This window comes from Dipodomys spectabilis, unplaced genomic scaffold (assembly GCF_019054845.1).
Source record: "Dipodomys spectabilis isolate Male_0828 unplaced genomic scaffold, ASM1905484v1 ptg000284l, whole genome shotgun sequence".
Taxonomy (NCBI): domain Eukaryota; kingdom Metazoa; phylum Chordata; class Mammalia; order Rodentia; family Heteromyidae; genus Dipodomys; species Dipodomys spectabilis.
Window position 1 is genome coordinate 147414 of NW_024870961.1, and position 19402 is coordinate 166815.

At 38.6% G+C, this 19402-nt stretch overlaps 1 pseudogene; it reads right to left on the reverse strand.

Annotated features, from left to right (window-relative positions):
- Positions 1–17961: 17961 nt before the first annotated feature.
- On the reverse strand, positions 17962–18061 carry LOC122126556 (annotated as a pseudogene).
- Positions 18062–19402: the final 1341 nt, after the last annotated feature.

A 19402-nucleotide genomic window follows, 5' to 3' on the forward strand; every position in this document is an offset into this window, starting at 1 on the left:
GTGCTGGTGACTCATTCCTGTAATTCTAAAACATCAGGAGGCAGAAATATGGGAATCCAGTATAAAGGCCAATCCAAGCAGGATAGTCCAGAAGACAGTTGTTTGTGGGCCATCCTGGGGCTAGTACTGTACTACTCCCAGGTTTCTGGCTGTTAATTGGAGGTAAGGATCTTAGACTTTCCTGCTCAACATGGCTTTGGACCATGAAGGTCAGACCACAGCTTCCTGAAACTGTCCAGGAATTGCATGAGTTCCTGCTCCAGGAGCAGCACACCCAAAACAATGAAATTAATAAATGTAAAGAAGGGTAGAAGAAGAGAAGAACCAATAACCAAGGATTCAATGAACCAAACAGCCAATCACTGATGGCTCATAACTCTAATTCTAGTTACAAAGGAAGCTAAAATCTGAGGATAATATTTAAAGGCCAGACCACGTAGGAAAGTTCATAAGACGTGTGTGTGTGTGTGTGTGTGTGTGTGTGTGTGTGTGTCTGTGTGTGTGTGTGTATGTCTGTGTGTGAGACCTGTTGCTTGAACTTGTACTGTTTTGCTTAAGGCTCTACTAATCTCAGCTTTTTAGTGGTTATAATTGGAGATATCATGGACTTTCCTGCCCATGCTGGTACCAAGTTTGATCCTCAGATTGCATCCTCATGAATCAGGTCTGGCTCTACATGATAATCATTTCTACTTAATCATCAAAACAGAAAGAAAACAGGAATTGAGCTATAGTTCTCCTGGCAAAACTGGGAAAATATTTCCGGGACAGCACCCAGACCCTGAGTTCAAGCCAAAGGACAAACACAGAAGAAATAAAAGGAGAACAGAAGTACAAAAGGAAGAGTCAGTGAGAGTAGTTGAAATGAATCAAACATTTGTTGTTCACATATGTTATACGAGTTAGTCAGGAGGATGAAATCTAAGGATCACGGTTCATGACCAGCTCAGGCAGGAAAGTCTATGAGACACATATATCTAATTTGCACCAAAAATAAGTTACAAGCTGTGCTTTGGTTCATGCGGTTGAGTGGTAGTCTTAAACAGAAAGCTTGGAACAGCACCTAAGTCCTAAGTTGAAATCCTAGACACACATTTCAAAAACAAAAACAGAAAACAAAACCAGAAACAAAAAAGCAGAAACTAAAAATGATGGGAAAAGAGAAACATAAAGTTTCAAAATGATCATGGGTTTTGGTTCATGTTTATTCCTAGTTATTCACTTTCAAAAAGACACTTACAAAAGAAAGAAAAAAGACCACAAATTATAAAATATGGGAGAAAGCGAAAATTATAATTTCAAAATGGGGCCATGGGTTTTTGGTTTATGTGTGTATTCCTAGCTACTAAGAATGTTGAAATTGAGGATGATAGCTCAAAGCCAGCCTGGGCAGGGTAGTGACTGAAATTTTTATCTCTAAGTACTCAGTAACAGCTGGAAATGAAGGTGGGATAGTAGTTGTAAAGTACTGAAATTCCATGAAAAACCTGGGAAACAATTCCCAATTCAGCCCTAAGTCGACCAAAAACAAAACTGAAAGAAGAGAAGAAATTACCATTTGAAATTTAAGCCTGGGACTGGTGGTTCTTGCTTATTATTTTAGCTATTCAGGAGGCTGAAATCTGAAGTTACCAGTTAAAAGCCAGTCCAAACAGGAAAGTCTATGGGGCTTTTTATATGTGTGTGCCAACCTTGTGCTTGAATTCATGTAGGAGCACTACCACTTCCAAAGTCTTGGTATTTAGTTGATGAAAATAGTCTCATGGACTTTCCTACCAAGGATGACTTCAACTACAATCCTCAGATTTCAGCCTCCTATGTCTTGCTGGGCTTTACATGAGACTCTTATCTCCAATTAACCACCAAAAGGAAGAAAAATAAAACCTGGTGTTTGAACTGTAGCTCCAATGGCAGAAATGAGAAAATATATTCTGGGACAGCATCCAGACCTTGATATACACCAACACACACACAAAGTATAAAATAAATAAATGTAGAGAAGGTAGGATAAGAAAAAGACTATTTCAGAGATTAAAATGAACTAAGCATAGGTGGCACACACCTCTGATGGTAGCCACTTGGGAGATTAAAATCTGAGGATCACATTTGAAAGCCAGCCCTGGTAGAATTCATGGACTCAAATCTAAGTAGCTACTTAAAACAAAACAAAAAGTAATAGCCACAAGTTATGTGGTGGTTCGTGTCTTAGTGTTCTAATCTTGAATAAAAACTTCTGGGCCAGCACTTGATTTTTAGACCCAGGACCAGTATACACAAGGAAATAAAAATACAAATAAAAAGGTATAAGAATGGCGGAGAATGTGGCTTAGTAACAGAGTGCTTGCCTACCATGTTTGAATCGCTGGGTTTGTTTCCTCAGTACCTCATAAATAAAAAAGAATGAAAGTGGCACTGTGGCGCAAGTAGTAGAGTTCTCACTTGAGTAACAGAAGTTCAGGGAGAGTGCTCAAGCCCTGAATTCAAGCCTCAGGATTATGAAAAAGAATAAAAATGTTGTGAGAAAATCCAGTTAAAGTTTCAAAATGAGCAATGCACGAAATTTTGGTCAATATGTGTAATCCTAGTGAGTCAGAAGGCTGAAATCTGAAGGTTGTTGTTCATAGCCAGCCTGGACAGGGAAGTGCATAAGTCTGCAACTAACCAGCAAAAAACGCCAGAAATAAAACTGTGGTTGTAGTTGTAAAGCAACAGCCTTGAATGAAAAGCCAATTGAAACCATGCCCTGGCTCAGAGATCCAGCCTCAGCATCACAGTAAGAAAATTAAATGGTTGGAAGTAGAGAACCCAGGACTCTTGGTTCATGTCTGTTATTCTAGAAATGCAGGAGGCTGAAATATAAGATCTTATGTAAAGGCACACCCAATCAAGAAATTCCAGGAGACTGTTTTGTGTGTGGTGGCCACACTGGGGATAGGTTTTTGTTGATTGATTGAAGATAAGAATTTCATGGATTTTCCTGTCCAGGCTGCTTTCAAACCATGATGGCCAAATTTCAGCCTCCTGAGACAGGCCAATACTTGCATGAGTTCGAGCTCCAGGCCCAACACAAACAAAAAGAATGAAATAAATGAAAAGAAGTGTGGAAGAAGACAAGAAAGACCACGTAACAGAAGTTTCATTGGGGATTCATATTTGTAATTCTAGCTACTTAGGCTAAAATTTGAGGATACTGTTTAAAGCTCAGCTCAAGTATAGGTGTTCATAAGACGTGTGTGTGTGTGTGTGTGTGTGTGTGTGTGTGTGTGTGTGTGTGTGTGTTTGGCAGTCCTGGTGCTTGAACTTGCACTATTTTGCTCAATAATCTACAACTCCAGATTTTAGTGGTTCATTGGAGAAAAGAGTGTCATGGACTCTCCTCAATTTTCAGCCTCCTGAATCTGGCTTAGCTATACATGATTCTTTTCTCTCCAATTAACCTCCCCACAAAAGCCAAATGTTGTGGTTGGTTCCATGTATGCCCTGAGACAACATCTGAGCTTCAATTTCCACTCCCAGGAAAAGTAAAAAAGAAAAAAAGGTGGAAGCAAGCACATATTAATGTTTTAAAGTGACCCAAATGTTGATGGTTATATGTGTAATCCTTTTTACACAAGAGGCTGACAACTGACAATTGCAGAGTCAAGTCAGTCTAGGAAGGAACATGCTTGAGATTCTTATCCCCAGCTACACAGCACAAAGCCTTGAGCTGTGGCTGAGGTGGTAAAGCACCAATCTTGAATGTAAAAGCTAAGATATAGGCCCCAGAAACAGAGGTCAAGCCACAGGACCCATAAAAATTTCAAAGGAGAGAGGATGAAGATAGGCTGAAATCTGAGAATCATTGTTCAAAGCTACCCCATGCAAGAAAGTCCATGAGGCTTTCTCTGTGTGTGCATCTGTGTGCTATGTTTGGCTTGAAATTATGCTGTTTTGTTCAAGGATAGAGCTTTACCACTCCCAGTTTTTCAGTGATTAACTGGAGTTAAGAGTCTCATGGGATTTCCTGCCTTGGTTGGCTTTAAACCGTGATCCTCAGATTTCAGCCAACTGATTCATGCTGGGCTTTGCATAAGACTCATCTCCTATTAACTACCAAGAGTTAAAAAAAAAAAACCTGGAGTTGAGGTGTGGCCCAAGATGCAAACTGGGCAGTCACATTCTAGTACAGCACCCAGGGTTTTAGTTCAAGCACAAACACAAAACAAATATTGCCACAAGCTATACTTTGGCTTATGTGCAAAGCCACTACTCTTGAAGAAAAAGCTCTGGCATTGCATCTGGGCCCTGAAATATAGCCCCAGGACAAAAACATATACAAAAGTAAAAAAAAAAAATCAAGGAAAATTTTAACAAGATAAAGTGGAAAAAATATTAATATTTTAAAATGACCAATGGGTTTGTGGTTCATGTGTGTAATTGGAGCATCTCAGGAAGCTGAAATCTGAGGATCACGGTTTGAAGCCAGACTACCCAGAAAAGTACATTAGAAACTAATGTCAAATAAACAAAAAAAGCTAGAAGTGAAGCTGTGGTTGAATTTGTAAAACATCGTCCTTGAGTCAAAAAGCTAAGAAACAGAAGGGCACTGCTGCCTCTACACTGTAATCTCAGGAGGCTGAGATATGAAGACCATGGTTCAAATCCAGCCTGGTCAGGAAAGTTCATGAGACTGTTGTACTCCAATTAACCACCAGATAACCTGAAGTGGCTCTGTAGGTCAACTGGTAGAGCATTTGCCTTAAGTTGAAGACCACAAAGACAGCACCCATTCCGAGTGTTCAATCCCTACCCCCATTCAAAACAACTAAGGAACAGCAATGTGGCCCAAAGAACAGGTCTACTGGACAAAATAAAATGTACTGAGGTTGAAGGCAAGAAAAAGCTGGTTAAAAATATTAAAATAAGATGGGCACCAGTGGCTCATGCCTGTAATTCTAGCTACTCAGGAGGTTGAGATCTGAGGATCACAATTCCAAGCCAGCCCAGACAGGAAATTCTGTGAAACTCTTATCTCTAATAAAGCACCAGAAAAGTGAAAGTGGTTCTGTGGCTCAAGTGGTAGACTGTTTGCCTTGAGCTGAAGAGCACAGAGACAGCACCTAACCCAGAATTTAAGCCCCATGAATGACCAAAAAAATTTAAAATGTCTGCGGTTGATTGTTCATGCCTTTAAATCCTAGCTACCAAGGAGGCTGAAATCTAAGGGTTGTAGTTCAAATCCAACCCAAGCAAGAAAGTCCATGAGACTTGTTAATGTAATTACAATACTAGGGCTTGAACTTGCCCTGTTTTACACAAGGCTAGATACCGTTCTACTACCCGCAGCTTTTTGGTGATTAATTAGAGATAAGAATCTCAGACTTTGCTGCTCAGACTGGCTTCAAATCAAGATCAGATTTCAGCCTCCTTAGTTGTGCTGGGATTTGCATGAGACTTTTCAAAAGAATGAAGCTGGAAGTTTATCTGTGGCTCAATTGGTAGAACTAAGAAAAATCTCTGAGACAGTGGCTAGTCCTTTCATGCAGAAAAAGAAACATAAAAATTTTCTTTTTTATAATTTTTATTTTTTATTGTGAACATACTATACAGAGTGGTTACAATTAAGTGGGCAAGATAATGAGTACATTTCTTATCAAGCATTGTAGTCTCCTCCTTTGTTTCCCCTTCCTATCCCTTCCCATCCTCTCCCACTCCCCCACCCAATCCTCCCCGCTACCCCCGTTCCCCCGCACCAAAGTTGTAAAGTTCATTTTTCGATGTAACGACTTGTACATCTCATTGTTGCAATGGGTCCACCTGTATCCCTATTTAAACGATTTGTTTTTCCCCTTCCCCTCCACAAATTATACCAACATCAAATACAGTGAAAGCAGGAGTTATACTGTGGGGGAGGGACATACAAAGCAACAAAGAAATAATCTTATAAATGTGTTAGAAACAATAGCATGAAAAAAAAAAACATTTGAATACATATCTTCGGGTTCATTTCCCTAACATTTTCAAAAGTAAATAATAGTAGTTGTATAATATAGAAAATAATCAAAAACCATGTTTAATATGATACAAAGGAAAACTATGTTTCTTTTTAAATGTAGCAAATGAGAACATAGTATAAAGTTTCAAAATGACATGCTGAGAGTAAGGGAAAAAGGAAAAATTTAAAAATTCATGTAAATATTAAATACAAGCTGACATGACCAAAATATGATGTGATCAGAAACTTATCTCTCAGTTATCTATCACTTGCAATTACTTACAAATAATTGTCCCTCCAGTTTCAGCAGTAACCATGGAAATTTATACATGACCTCTCTATGCAGCCTAGACTGTGTAAGGGTCTTCCTATTTTAGCCTCTTGAATTAGATCTGCAGGCATTGCCCTCATTTTAATATATGAGGTTTCCTTTAAAATTTAAAATTAATATTAAAATAATGGATTGTCTGTAAAGCATGACTAAACATCAGAGATCCACCAGAGATCCTCTGAGGGATACAATCAAAATATTACAAAAGCACCTACCATTCAAAGTAAGTAACAGAAAGATGATTTAGTATTTTTTCTATGTGCTGGGGATGAACGCAGGGCCTCATGCTTGTTAGGCACGTATAAAATTCAGTGACATTAATTATATGCACACCATTACCTCTATTTGTGAACTATCTTGTTGATACTGATGGAATCCACACAATCATTGAGTAATAATCACCCCCAATGACCTTCCCCAGAAATTTTAATCTTCCATTTTCTCTTATAAAATGGTTTAGTAAATGTTTCACATAAATAGTAGATTATTTTTTGTGTCCCTCCGTGACAGATATATATTACATGCAGCATTTTTGTGGATGGCATAATCCATTAATGCTTACCTCATATTTTGTAAACCTGTATATCTGATAGACACTCCAGGTAATTCCAGCTTCTGACTAATGTGAACTTTGCTGTTATTAATGGCATATGAGCTATTAGTTTTTTCTTTTCAGTTCTTTGGATTATGCAATGAGCAATGGAATTGCTGGGTAATGTGGTAATGCTATGTTATGTTAGAAGAATGGGTCATATTGTACCATAATTGCTATATCACTTTTCATCATCACAGAAATGTACAAATGATCAATAAAATGTACTTCAAATGTATTTCAAATGTATTTCAAATGTATTTCAAACCTTCCACAGATGTGCCCTAAAAAATCATTTTTTTTACTTTGTACTTGCTTTTATTTAGGCCATGCAGGCCTGGACCTATGTAGCATTGTCTAGAGCTGAAATGAGAACAATACCAAATGCCACTGACCTAGCCTCCAAAAACATTTAATCTAGTAGCCATTTTTCCTAGAGATAAAATTTAGTGATTATATGCATTTTTACTCTTCTAAAATAAGGTTTTGAATTTTAAAATGACTTATATATATGTAACACCTCTGCGTACCTTCTTTTTATTAAGAAGAAAAATTATATTTACAAGAAATATAAAAGGACAAAAAAGCTTCTCAGCAGGAAAATACATTACAATCACAGTCTGATTCTGACCCAAGCACATACAATACAATACAAAAAATAATACAATAAGAGCTCATCTAAAGTAAAATGAAGAGTAAGGCCAGGAGCAGAGGTCAAGTGGTAGAGCACTAGGTTGCCCAGCACCAGCCTCTGAATCAAAACCGCAGTACTGCCAAGGGATAAAATAAAGTATTAAAGTTAAGGAAACATGCAGATAAAATATGATGGACAACAAAGAAGGACACACCTGTAATCACAACACTTGGGAGATTAAGCAGTAGAATTATGAAGTTAAGATCACACTTGGCTACATAATGAGACTACATCTTAAATAACATAGAATAAAATAAATCAATCAAAAATTTTAATGACTAGGGTGTAGTTGAAGTGTAATTAAAGTAGTTTTTGTATGCACAAAAATTACATGCTTTGATAACTACAACTTTCAGTTTACACTGCAGTACAAGGTGCTCAGTGGCTGGAATCCCTCCTGAGGAACTCTATGGCAGTTGATGCACTTGTATTCTTGGCTGGACTGAGGGTTTTGCTAGGCAAACAGTGTTTTGATCTCAATTCGTGGATCCCACTTACAACTCTTTTTTTTAATACACCACCTAAAAATCTCTCCCATCTCAATAACAGGGCCTTCTGGATTTCAAGTGAATTTATCTTTGATATCTCTTAGGGTTCTCCTCCCCTTTGTCTGGAACTGCTCTGTTCCTGGGTCCACATTCAGCAGCTAATTCTGAGAAGAGTTGTAACTATTTGCTAGCCATCTCTATCCACTGCCATCTCCACCCCAAATTAGTCTTTGGTATCAGTATGAGTCAGGTCAGAGGATAGAGCCAGCCTGGGCTGGCTTTGAACCATGATCCTCAGACCTCAGCCACTTGAATAGCTAGGATCACAGGAGTGAGACACTGGCAACTGGCCATCATTTCTTTCTTCCAGGAAAATTTAGGGGGGTGGAATAGCACAGCAGCACATATATTTGATAGCAACTGCCCCAGGGTGAACCAGATTCTCAGATAAAACCACTGACTTTGATATTGCCTTTGGTATCCAACAGGATATTGTTGGAATTAAGGTATCTGTGTATGATTCTGTTCTGGTATGGGTAGTGAACAGCACTTACAATTTGTGTGAAGAGCCTCTTGGTTTCATCCTCATATAGGCGGCAGGATTTTGAGATCCACCCCAGAAGGTATCCCCTACTGGCCAGTTCCATTGATGAGATACATATACTCTTCCTTCTCCATCACCTGGTACAACCTGATGGTGTGTTTGTGCCATACCTTCTTAAAAATGTCCACTTCATTCTTTAATTGATGACTGGAGGACTCTTGCTGTTATGCCATGGTTGCAGGACCCCCCCCCCCCGCCCTGCAAGAAGACCACTGAGAGTCAGACTCTACAGCTGTTTTATTTAAATGGGCTGCAGCTTGGGCCTCATCCTACACTCTGACACAGCAGAGCCTAGGAGGAGAGCCCCGAGCTAAGGATTTGCAGGTCTTATAAAGGCACACAATCAACCAAGTGTTTGGATTACCACCACATGTTGCTTTGCTAGACAGACACAAGCAACAAGTGGTCACTGTCTCAAACATTAGCCTTTCAATCCCCCCCCCCCCCTGCGCTTGATTTATGGTCCTGAGCCACAATCTTGTGGCTCTGGCCCAAAACTAAACTTCAACAGCTCTTGATCTTGAACGAGTATACCATTAACAATCAGTCCATTTATCTTTTCTTGCGTATGCGGAGTGGTTGGGTCGGATGCTTGGAGACTTCCCATGTTTCCTGATGGTCATCCAGGGCAAAGGGGTCAGCTGGTCTGGCATGGGAGCAGTGGATCTAAGCAGCAACGCCGTCCACTTTAAGGGCAGTGGGTGTAGCCAGTAGCACCATGTAAGGTCCCTTCAATCGTGTTTCCGGAGATCGCAAGTTGTGCCTTCGAACAAACACCCAGGCCCTTGGTTTAAACAAATGTGGGATAGGAATAGAAGCAGAATCATATAATTCTCTAAGCTGGGGCCACATACTCTTATGCACCAGCTTTAAATAGTCAAGCTTACACAGAAATTCAGTATCATCCAAATCAGCAAGCAATTAAAGACAAGCCGATAGGGTGAATTTCTTATTCTAAACAAAGCAAAAGGAAGGAGCGATACCCCGTCTACACCAGTCTCCAAGGCCAATTTAGTTAAGGTCTCTTATAGAGTCTGATTCATACCTGCCCTGAACTCTGGGGTCTATAAGCACAGTGCAATTTCCAATCCATCCCCAATGTCGGAGCTATTCGCTGACTTACTTTTGAGACAAAGGCCAGTCCATTGTCTGACCTATTGGGGGATGGGAAGCCATACCTGGGTAGAATTTCTTCCAGGATCTTCTTAGCCACGACATTTGTGGTCTCATGCTTTGTTGGGTAGGCTTCAACCCATACTGAAAAGGTTTCTACAAAAACTAGCAAATTTTTATATCCAAATTTTCCAGTTTTAATTTCTGTGAAGTCTATTTCCCAATACACACCTGGCCTATCTCCATGGAGGCAAGCTCCTTTAGTCACCGGCTGATTGGGGGCATTGGTGAGCTGACAGGCTTTACAATTTTTCACAATGTCCTCAAGAGTTGATTCCCTTGCCTAATTTTTACTTCTGAGTGTCGGAGCAAGTCCTGCATTCTTCAGGTTCCCATGTGAGAGACCCGATGGATTCTCTTAAGAATCCCCTTGCCCAATCTTTGTGGCAAGGTAAGTTTTCCCTCACCAGTTTTCCACTAGTCTTTTTTTCCTTCTCTGCCAGGGGGTTTATAGGCCATGGGAATTTTCTTTATCCACTCCAAGTCTTCTTGGGAGTACTGAGGCTCAGGAGGCAAAGCTCGTGGCCCTGGGTCTACTAGAGTCAATACTTCCGCTCTGGGCTGGAGGGCTGCCTCCTTAGCTGCCTGATCAGCCAAGTTATTTCCTTTGGTTATTGAATCAGTTCCCTTTTGATAGCCTGGGCAGTGCATAATGGCAATATTTGCTGTTTCCCATTGGGCACAGATGAGGCTTAAATTTTCTTGTTTTTAATAGTCTTTCCCTCAGCTGTCAGCATCCCCCTCTCTTGGTAAATGGCTCCATGGACATGCACGGTGGCAAAAGCATACCGACTGTCTGTGTAAATGTTTAGTCTCTTTCTTTTTCCCATTTGTAGGGCTTTTGTTAGTGCCACTAGCTCTGCTCTTTGTGCAGATGGTCCCTGGTGGAGTGCTTCTACCCACGCTATCACAGTGTCCATGGTGACTGCTGGGCCCGTATACCTTTTTCCATCTCGAATGAAACTGCTGCCATCTGTGAACCAGGTATGCTCAGCATGCAGTAGTGGTGAGTCCAACAAATCTGGCCTCTTTTCCTTGGCCCGGTTTCTCTTTTCATGCTCCATTTTACGTTCTCTGTCCTTCCTTTCCTGTCTTTGCTCCTCTGTCTCTCTTATTGTAAACCTTTCCTGCCGCGGCTACTAGATCCCTAATTATAGACTGTCTAGAGCCTGCAACTTTATGTCTGGTGCAGCTTGATTTATATAGGCAAACATAATCATCTGAGCCGACTCCTGTGTCTCAAGATCATATTGAGTATATTGACTAAAAGCTTCCAAGAGCCGCTCAAGATATGCTGCTGGACTTTCACTTACTCCCTGTCTTATATCATAAACCTTGGCCATATTAGTAGGTTGGCAAGCCGCCACCTTGAGACCTGCCAACAGAGCCTGGCGGTAGATGAGGAGATGCTCCCTACCTTCAACTGTCTTGTAGTCCCATGTTGGTTGGATCTCAGGAAAATAGGCAGCGATCAGGGCAAGATCCGTGATGGGCACTCCCGTGGGGCCACAGATAAGTTTCTGGGCCGCTTCTCAGATATGGTCTCTCAATTCAGTGGTAAAAAGAACTTGTAAAAGCTGACTGCAATCATCCCAAGTGGGCTGATGAGTAAAGAGAATAGTTTCAAGCAAACAAATTAAATCCTAGGGTTTCTCAGAAAAGGGGGCATTTTGGATGCACCAATTGTATAGAGCATTGGTAGAAAATGGACACTATTGTGTTGCTGTTGACCATCCACATCCACAGTACCTATGGCACGTAGGGAAAAAAACAGCTGCATTAGATGGGGGGGTTGATCCCACTGCGGCATTGAGTGACTGGCCCCTCAGAAACTTGAAGGGCAGGTGCCAAGTGTTCTATAGCTCCCTCCTCCTCTTGATCATTTTCAGGTTCTGCAAAAGGAACCTGGGAAGGAGAGTATGGGGGAGGAAACATTTCTTCTTCCAAGTTATCTCCCTGAAAAACCAGGGGTACACTTTCTTTTCCTCTTTCTTAGTTTCTTTTTGTAAGTCTAGGGGGCTAGATGGAGTGTTGCCCGTGGTTTCCAGTCCTGTCAGTCATACAGTCCATAAAACAATAAACAGTACAAACAAAACACATGCAGGCCTGACAGTTACAAAAGAAAAGCTTACAAAGTGGAGATCTCCCAAATTGGTCCACTGACTCCTGTCATGGCTGCGTTCCATACTCATGCCCCACAGCAGAAGGAACAGACCCACAGTGGGCGAGTTGGGCTTCGGTTAGAAGGCTCTCTTGGTCAGTTCCGGCCCAACACCAAACCAACTCTTGCCCCACAATTCACACGGCGGGGTTCCAAGGACCCCTCCCCCCCCCCCCGGCCCCACACAGCAGGGTTCCAAGGACCCCTGCCTCACATGGCAGGGTTCCAAGTACCCCCGCCCCAGACGGCGGGGTTCCAAGGACCCCCCCACTCCACATGGTAGGGTTCCAAGGACCCCTGCTCCACACAGCAGGGTTATCCCCTCCCCAAAAGAGGATCTGGGACATCTCCCAGTTCCTCCAGTGTTGTCGTGCAAGCGAGTCCACTTTGACAACCCTTTACGAATTGGAGGGGCCATCCTCACAAGGGAAAATGAAAGTAAAACAGACAAACGAGAGGACAATGCAAATTAACCAAGACAGCGCTGTATTACCTTTGGAGTCTGAGGTCTCCGGGGTCTTTGGGAGCCCATGGTGCCAAGCAGTAAGAGTATTTTCTAAAGTAACTAGACATATATATGACTTGTGATTACCTCAGGAAAAAAATAAAAAAAGCAGTGAAGCATAGAGGACAGACAGAATTTTAACTAGCTACTCAGAGGCTGAATCAGCTTAGGTAGCTACTCAAGAGGCTGAGATCTGAAGGCCACTGTTCAAAGCCAGTCAAATCATGAAAATACATGCGATTATCTCCAAAAAACCAGAAGTGGAACAGTGGCTCAAGTGGTAGACCATTACCTTTAGACAGAGAAGCTGAGGAATAATGCTTGGGCAGTATGAAGCCTCAGGAATAATGAATGTATGCATGAGCACATGCACATGTGTGTGCGGGGACTCGCACAAGCGTCCACACACATGCACACAAACACACACAAATGAGTATTTCAATGTGAAGTTCTTTCATTTTAACCTTGCTGTACTTTATTTCCCTGTATTAGTTCACAAAATAACAAAATCAGCTAACCACCTATTTACATACAACTCATGTTTCTTTAAAGTCTACTCTCTTTTTGGAAGCCTGCTTTTATTTGACCCAAAAGTAAATTATTCAGGAAGTCAATTCATCTCTCTCAAGTCTGTTGTATTAGATGATTTTTAGGTTCCTCATAGGGACATGATTTTGTGTAATCCTGCATGAAGCAACATAACCCTGTCAAACAATTAATAATAGGTTTTTCTCCACCTGGCGAACATCTGTAGTTTTACTAACTTCATAAAATTCATGATCTGTCTGTGTATGCCAAAGACTGCTGGGCAAATAAAAAGACCCTTCTCAGAACTTAGCATTTGTATACTATTCATAGATATGAGGTGTTTAAATATTACTGAATTTTTTTTGGAATAAATAATATTCATCTTGACTATCTTGAGAAAGAAAAATTAGTTTCTCAGCGCTTCAGGTAAAAACATGAGTGAAAGAAACAAAAGGAAAAGTGAAGAACAATAATCCATATATTCAAATAAAACAAAACAACCCAAGAAAACACAAATTAATTCAGTACTCAAGAACCTGCAGGAAATGAAAATATAAAAAAAATCAACTATGACAAGCTTATGAATATCCTTAATCCATGGGAGTGAACTGTTGTAAGGATAGTGCTTAAAGCCCAGACTGGACAGAAAGATCTGTACACAATGCCACGCACCTGTTATTTTAAATTCCAGGAAGAATAACATAAAGTGTACTGAGCCCCAAATCAGATACATGTAGAAAGCCAGATTCTATCTGAAAAATAATCAGGATAATTTAAGTCTGAGCACATGACAAAATGGTAAGAACAACCATTTCGGGGGCACAAGACACTCAATTCAAACTCTAATATTATGGATATTAAAGAAAAAAACTATGATTTTAAATAATTGGAATAATGGTAAGATTTGAGTATTTGAGTGGAGAAAAATCCATGAGAGAGATAGAATGAACCCACATTGCAATACTTTCTACTTAAGTGATAATGTTTTGTGGTACTTCAGACAAAACAGTCACCTTGCTAATGAGTATGGATTTGCACTTGGGTGATGGAAATACTCTACTTACACAGGGGTAAATTAAATACATTTTTGGGGGTAGATTGTACTTCTTGAACTAAGACCCTAGATGATGTCCCTGAGCTTTTTCTCTCAAGGCTACCACTCTACCACTTTCAGCCACAGTTCCAATTCTGATTTTCTCTTGGTTGTTTGGAGATAACAGGCTCATGGACTTTCCTGCCCAGGATGGCTTCAAACCACAATCGTCAGATCTCACCCTCCGAGTAACCAGAATTCCAGCCATGAGTCATCAATGATTTTAATAATTTAGTAAATTGTGCAGTTACAGAAGTTATAAATTATCCTTATAACCTGTGTAATATATGTGTGTGTATATATCAATGCATACGGATAGAAATATTTTAGCATATTTTTGTATCTACAATAGAGTTGTGAAATCATCCTTCATTATAAAATAAAATGGTAGCCGGGCGCCGGTGGCTCATGCCTGTAATCCTAGCTACTCAAAAGGCAGAGATCTGAGAATGGCAAGTCAAAGCAGACAGGAAAGGAAAGCTGGAGAGATTCTTATCTCCAATAAACCACTCAAAAACCGGAAGGGGCACTGTGGCCCAATTGGTAGAGTGCTAGCCATGAGCTGAAGAGCTGAGGGAGAGCGCCCAGGTCCCAAGTTCAAGCCCCACGACAGACGAAAAATAAATAAATAAAAATAAAATAAAATGGAAACAAAAGTTAATAAGGAGCAAAACAAAGAGAATTGTCACAGGTTTCTTGTTGTTGAATGTAATATGAATTGTGAGAATCAGTTTGGCAAAATCATCTCTACTTTAACAAAATGGATAATAGCTATTAAATCCAATCCATCTATTTGCCCATATTGTGCATCCTCACACATGAGTGTCAAAATCAAACCACAGTTTCTGCCATTGTATTTAACTCACCTGTTATAAGTTAGAGGATAGATGAAGTACTCAAATAAAGATTAAAATAATAGTATGTGAGGCTATGAGTTAAAGCCGAAAATGATTTTAAGTATGATAATAGCTTATTAAATTGCATATTTCTTACTTTTACTCTATTGTCATGTCCCTCATTCCCACATCAGAAAAGTACATAGAAGGTTCTCACTAAATTATATGTACAATTATGAAAAAAAGTATTGAAAAAATATGGACACAGTGTGGTTTTAGCTTATTGTGACCTGTAGGGGGTAGTGTGTTTTTGAGGATTTGCAATACGTTCTAATGGAGATGAAGAGAGGGATGTGATTATTCTGGAAAACTGGCTAGAGGGTTGTTCCCAGAAAGATAGTGATGAATTCTTCCAAAAGGTTACAGTAAAATCACTTTCACAACCATGTTCACTGCTGCACTATTCACCGTAGAAAACTGATGGAAATAGCCCAGATTCCCTTTGGCAGAGGGATGGTTAGAGAAAGTGTGGCACATGTACACAATTGGATTGCACCAATCCATTATGAAGACTGTTACATTATTTGCAAAGAAATGGATAGATCTAAAAATATGTTAAGTAAACTAAGTCAGAGACACACACACACAAAGGACCCATGTTCTGTCTCATATTTGGAAGATAGAACTTTATACAAGTTTTCACAACAATATTAACCAAAGCATGCTATTTGTAGAGGAGAATTTCAAAGGTGTATTTTCTTATAAAATTGAATTTTTAATCCAACAAAATGAATACCAGGAAACTATCACTTAAGGTGTGAGGGGAATTCAAAGGGAAGGAATAAAAAGGGTTATGGAGGAAGAGCGTGAAGGCATAATATTCAATACAGATAGTATGAAAGTAGAAAAAATTAAAGTGGGGTGAGATTTGGAAGGGTGTGGAGAAGTTATGTAAAGATCCATTGTACTTAAAAACTGATTTGTTGAATGGAAATTCTCTTGTACAATTATTTAAGATAATAAAAATATAATTAAAAACAATGGAGACATTTTATCTTAAACTGTGTTCTCTTAAACCATGAGTCAATATCATAGTTTCCTCCTCAGAAATGTTCTTTGCAGGTATGTTCCTCACATTAACAGAAAAGTGATCAGCACAATGTATATCAATCCATCACATTGCACATCATAAAGAGACACACTATAAATTCTATTTCCATCTCTTTTAAAAATAAAATTGTTTGCTCTATAAATTGATCAGAGGCATGAATTTTGTGGCTAGTTAGTTCATTGAACATCTGTCTCTCTCTTCCTCTCATTCATGGTTCTCATATGATTGTTCCATAATTATCCTAATTTATTTTGTTGTTATATTTTTGGTTGCATCATTTCACTTTCTGCTCTGCCATTTCCCAAATCATTTACATAGAAAGTATTATTTCCTATGTTTTCATTCCTAGAATAAGCTGCACATGGAGACACCACTGGTCCTCATTTTCATTCTGTACCTTTTAATACGGAGGAAAATCTTTCCTCTGCTTTCTATCAATTCTCTACTCTCCAGTTAGAATAATTTAGAATAGTAAAAATGGAAAAAGAGAAAATAAGTCATGGTGAAAAAAAAAGATGCAGAAAATTCACTGGATTTTTCTGAACAGTTCAACCAACGTCAACTACTGGGGAAATACATAGACACCTCATTCCGACTGGTACTCAGTCTCTGGTTAGGCAATTCTGATGAAGACAAGGAAGAAGATGAAAAAGTGAGGAATGGTATCATTTGCAAGAAAAAATGGAGAAGGATCCAAGCAAATTTCTTCTTTGGACTGCCGAAATTAATCGACTTTCTACAGTGTGGTGAAACCTTTCCAAAAAGGCCACTAGGGATGACGATGAGTATACCGCTCTTCATCAGGAAACCTACAGTTGACACTGACACATTGTCCATGAGTTGGTGGCTCGAGGCAGATATTCATGCAATAACTGTGAATGGCTGGACACACCTGCACAGTGTTTATACGTGGAATAATACGAGTGTGGCTTCTTTCTTACTTCATCATGATGCAGATACCAATGTCTAAACGAAAGGCCTCTTGACCCCCTTGCATCTTGCTGCTGGGAATAGAAACAGCAAAGATACGTTTGATCTCCTTCTTTTGAACCATTATATTAAACCAGGTCTGAAGAACAACTTGGAAGAAACTGCATTTGATACTGCCAAAAGATAAGTATGTATGACTACCTCTTTGAAGTTGTGAAAGGCTGTACAAATTGTTCTCCTACGTCTTAATGATTTGGTTAAGTTACTTAAATTTCAAAAATGCCAGTCCATCCTTTGTCTCTGTACAAAATATTTTCACAATACAAAGCAACAGCAATATCTTACTTTAAAAATTCATGGATTCCATGGTATTCTTCCAAATGAATTGCCTGACTTTGATGTCAAAATATATTCAAGAGTTGTTTGTATACATCTATAATGATTTCTGTAGAGCTTGTGATTTTTAAAATCAGAAATAATTTTAATGTATCTGTTGAAATGAGTAGTACAGAACCTAAAGACATTTCCCGTGCTTGTCTGAAGAAAGTATATTTTAACATATTCTGTATTCTGTTTGTAAAATGTCCATAATCTATTTCATTCTCTCCTAGATATAATGCTTTGAATACTACATTATTATATATTATATAAATTCATTAATAAATGTGTCCTTACCGATTGCATTCCATATAAAAACAGTTTAAGATTCTTTTTTCTCCTAGGTCCTTATAGTATTTTATTTCTTTGGGATAAAATTAAAATGTTATCTAATTTCAAAAGTTTTGTAAAGATTATGCTATGTAAAGACCTTTCTAAATTGAAGATTTAATACACTAATGTCAAACTAACTTTTAATTATATGAATCACATATGTTGTTACACTTGTATTTTTGTAATCAACTTTTTAATAACTGTTTTTCATTTCTAGCAACTGAAGAATGAAAAATATGGAATAATTCGCATATTTTCATATCATCCTTGTCCAAGTGGCATGTTAATCTCTATATTGTTGTAATTTATGTATACGTGCTGCTGAAGCATGTAGTATCCTGTAAATTTAAGTTGTTAATGATGCAATCTTTATACAGGCATATATCCTTGGTTGCCTATTTGTAGCAAGGAAACCTTATTGTTACTAACAATGTTATTGATCTTATTTCTCTGAAATTCTGTGTATAGTGGAAAAACATATTGTTTGGTAGATTGCTCAAACTTGCATTTTTTTGCCAATGACTATTTTAAGACTTTTTCATTTTAAATTTGATCATACTTTGAAACCTTTATGGCTAGGTTCAAAGAGATGGCTTTTCAAGTACTTATTTATCAACTGAGTTAGCTTTGTGGAGCTAATGGATTCAAAGTAAGCCTTGCTGAAGTGCTACTTCTAAACTTTTGCAGCTTAAAATTTCCCAAATGAGGTCTTACTGGCACAAATGTCTACAGACCCTTTACCCTTCTTCCATGTAGTAACAGACCAAACAGAATATCTTATTCTGACAACAAAGATTATCTTACTGGAAAAAAACTAATCTTAGTTACAAGGGATCATAGAGAAATAAACAGTTCTGACTAGAAAGTATTTTATCATAATATAATTGTTTATTATACCTACCATTTCAAAAGTAGCTAAAGCCAAGAAGGTGAAAAAAAATTGTTCTTATGCATGATTACCTAATGTCCTGACCATCCACCCAGGCAGGAACTTACACTACTGAATTTCTATCACCAAATATTTCCATAGCTCCAGGAGAAGTCCATATTTTTCTCCTTGATATTAGGCCTTAAATTGGTAATGTTTTAATGACAGTGTTTCCTCTTGCCTCTAGGCTGTAAATCTACAAATGGTAAAGCTTTAGGTCTAACTCTACCAAACTCTGGGGTAGAGATAATGGAATAATACTGTAAAACAGAGTTGCCTTTGATACCCTAACCACAACAGAACAATGACAAACGTTTCCTTATATTACATATAGTTATATATTTTATATTTATATGTGCTAATTTTATGATTCACACAATGAAACTTACTAGAATTAATCGATAATTTGACAAATAAATTGATATTTATTACAATAAATAGATTGGAATATAAATAATTAGGTTTAGAATATATATTAGAATATAAGAAGTATCAATGCAATGTCTTTGGTATAAACTTGTGATACCTTCTAAGTGTTCTTAGTCTACTGAATTCACATGGTAAAAAACAATGTTGTTTTCCTCTAATCTGCAAGAAATTTTACTCTGCTGCTCTGTATATTGTTTTAACTCGTTGGCCCAGAATGGTTTTCTAAATATTTCTGATTATACCCAAATTTTGCTGATATGATGTCCAAAAGGTATTATTATTCTACAGGACCCACGCATCCTAGGATCCCAGGT